Genomic DNA, 3,837 nt, shown 5'->3' with positions numbered 1-3,837 from the left:
ACCAGAACTGTCCGTCAGGAGCTCCACAGGGTCAATATACACGGCCGGGCTGCTATAGCCAAACCTTTGGTCACTCATGCCAATGGCAAACGTTGGTTTCAATGGTGCAAGGAGAGCAAATCTTGGGCTGTGGACAATGTGAAACATGTACTGTTCTCTAATGAGTCCACCTTTACTGTTTTCCCCTCATCCGGGAGAGTTACGGTGTGGAGAAGCCCCAAAGAAGCATACCACCCAGACTGTTGCATGCCCAGAGTGAAGCATGGGGTGGCTCAGTGATGGTTTGGGCTGCCATATCATGGCATTCCCTTGGCCCAATACTTGTGCTAGATGGGCGCGTCACTGCCAAGGACTACCGAACCATTCTTGAGGACCATTTGCATCCAATGGTTCAAACATTGTATCCTGAAGGCGGTGCCATGTATCAGGATGACAATGCACCAATACACACAGCAAGACTGGTGAAAGATTGGTTTGATGAACATGAAAGTGAAGTTGAACATCTCCCATGGCCTGCACAGTCACCAGATCTAAATATTATTGAGCCACTTTGGGGTGTTTTGGAGAAGCGAGTCAGGAAACGTTTTCCTCCACCAGTATCACGTAGTGACCTGGCCACTATCCTGCAAGAAGAATGGCTTAAAATCCCTCTGACCACTGTGCAGGACTTGTATATGTCATTCCCAAGACCAATCGACGTTGTATTGGCCGCAAAAGGAGGCCTAACACCATATTAATAAATTATTGTGGTCTAAAACCAGGTGTTTCAGTTTCATTGTCCAACCCCTGTAGGAAGTCTCACGCTTTGAGCACATATCGTACTTTCATATCTGGGGTTCATTTTAGTTGCTCTTAATTCATTAGATGAAGTCACGTAATGACAAGAGTTGAATAGCACTGAGTGGGACAGTCTTCACTTTGACGAGAAACAGTATTACATTTTATCTTGTTCCATAGAGACTAACTACAGAGACTCTACACAGTATTGCCATGAATCACAAAATGTAACTGATGCTGTTCTAAAACCATGATTTTCCAGGTAATCTTGGTTCCCTGCATTCACTGATGTCACGTTGACATACATTCAAAGAGCTGGCAAAGGTCCTTCTCTATGATAGCAGCATTTCCTGGAGCACCTTGGGGAGCAAAGTGCTCATGACTAAGACCCGGCATTCAAGCTCCACTTATTTCAATCAAACTGCTGCTGTAACAAGTATGAACTACAGATGGTTCACATGGTAACCCACAGAATTCAAAAGAGTCACAAAAAAGTGGTATTCTAATTAGAGGTCAATTTAGAGATGCCAGATTCATGATTGGATAGGTCAAAGCCACCCTGGCAGCCTAACAAAAACCTACACAATGTTACACAAGTGTTTAATGGGGAGTGGTGACCTAGTGGTTAGAGAGCAGAGCATTTGTGTCCTGGAGAGGCCACAAGTACCCTGGTTTGAATGCCACTGGCCTGACACTTTGGGTGCCTGAGAAAGAACCTTAACCCCACAATGGTCCCTGGGCACCGCACAATGGTAGCCCACTGCTCTCTATAGGGATGGGTTAAATGCATAGGACAATTTTCGTTGGAATATACAATTGCAACGACAAAATAAATATTATTATTAAATCTGACTTTAATGCATTACTGTTATACATTTTCCTCTATGTGGAAAACTATCCTTTTTCATAGTTGGATGTCAAGTCAGGATCTTCAGTTAGACTGAATTAGAGGTTAATTTTATCAATGTATGCATTAGGTCTTAAATTTTAATATAAAAGATCCTCTAGGCAGTTGCTGATTAATGCTGATGTACGTATTTTGCTTATATGGCAGAGCCATTGATGGCTGCTGTTAATTACTGAGGTTGCACTAAGTTTCTGCATGCCGCAGTGCCTTTCTGCATCAGTTATGAGTTTCCACTAAGTCAAATTCACTGCTTTTGCAAGCATGTGTGCCCAGGGCAGTCTACTCAAAATGACAATTCACCAATCACAAAGTAAAATTGTATGTAAAGTTGTACACAAATAAAACTACTAGAATGAAACTGAAATGCTCTGATGTAATTTGTTCAACCTGCTGCAAATTAAAATGTTGTTTCAAGTTGGCCCATAGCTTTAATTAGTTTTCAGAAAACTTAAAAGGTTTAGGCTAACGTCTTTAATAAAGGAGCTGAAATGAGACCTCATTTTGCAGTCTGAAAACGTACTAATAAATGCAAGACAACTAGCCTTAGAAGCCAAATGTAGTTACTGTGAGTTAAACAAGACCAGGGCCCCAGTGTTTACACTTTTTGTGTCCTTTTCAGCATAATTTATCATGTCATCTCCTTGTCTGAACCCAAAGAAAAACAGAGTCAGATTTCCATTTAATGAAGCCTCTGGCTTCAGTGATGGGCAATGTAATCCACTTCTCATTTGAATGTCTTTGTAAAGCAAAATACTGATGTGCAGAGAACAAATTACTTCCCTGAAGTCATTTTTATTTTGACTTGAAATTAGACATAGCAAAACAGATTTTGTGTGTGCGTGTGTGCATGTGCGTGTGTGTGTGTGTGTGTGTGTGTCCATGCCAATGGAGGAACAAAGCCCTTCAATTGTTTTACTTCTAAATACATTTTACTTCTTGAATGTAAGTAAGCCACATTTAATTGTTTTATTTTTCCTTTTAGTCTGAGTTGTGTTTATTTTTATGAGATTTTCCTGATTTCCTCCTTTTAGATTATTTTTTAACCTATTCAATTTTGGCCGTGGGCGAGACACTGTCTTAATAGGGTAATGGGTGGGTAGCAGTACAGAAGCTGCAGAGAAGAGTGTTAAACTACGACCCTGCTTCCTGGTCTGAACCCTGGGTTGTCAGAGTTTTGGACAACTAATAAATTTGGCCAGATTCCTAGAAAGAAGAGCTGCTCCATCCAAAGTGGGATGGATGCCGTCTCTCCGGATCAGACCAGGTTTTCCCCAAAAAGTTCGCCAGTTATCAATGTAGCCCACATTGTTTTCTGGACACCACCTAGACAGCCAGCGGTTGAATGATAGCATGCAGCTAAACATGTCGTCACTGGTCAGATTCGGGAGGGGACCAGAGAAAATTACGGAGTCCGACTTTGTTTTGGCAAACTTACACACTGAAGCAACACTAACTTTGGTGACCTCCGATTGATGTAACCGGGTGTCATTACCGCCAGCGTGAATAACAATCTTACTGTATTTACACTTATCCTTAGCCAGCAGTTTCAGGTAGGATTTGATGTCGCCCGTTCTGGCCCCTGGCAGACATTTGACTATGGTCGCTGGTGTTTCTAGTGCCACGTTTCTGACTATAGAGCTGCCAATTACCAGAGTTAGCTTCTCAGCGGGTGTGTCGCTGAGCGCGGAAAATCTGTTAGAAACGCAGAGGGGCTGGTGGTGACCTGTGGGCTGGGATCTAGGACTATGCTTTCTACGTACCGTCACCCAGCCGGCCTGAGGCCCAGCTGCGCGGGCTCTGCTGGAGGACTGCTACGGGGAGCTACCCTTGGTATTTAATTATGTTATCTATTATTACTTTTTTTTTTTACCTTATTCTTTAAAATACCAGAATTTTTACATATTGGTCTGTCTCAATCCATAATTTTTACAACTTAATTTCAGATGATCAAACAGTTACTTTGGTAGTCCTTTTACTTTCCAGAATTTGTAATTCAATGTTCAATGTAAAAATAATCTCTTTTCGGACACTTAACCAAAAAAGATATTTGTATTTACACAATTCTTCTTTTCTTATTTTTTTTTAATTCTTTGACCCTTCATTTGTCTGTTTTGCTTTGTGTAAAATGAATCAATATTTTTCTGTGATGAAGT

The sequence above is a fragment of the Girardinichthys multiradiatus genome, chromosome 5, assembly GCF_021462225.1.
Source record: "Girardinichthys multiradiatus isolate DD_20200921_A chromosome 5, DD_fGirMul_XY1, whole genome shotgun sequence".
Classification (NCBI taxonomy): Eukaryota; Metazoa; Chordata; class Actinopteri; order Cyprinodontiformes; family Goodeidae; genus Girardinichthys; species Girardinichthys multiradiatus.
Note: the sequence above shows the minus strand (reverse complement) of the source record.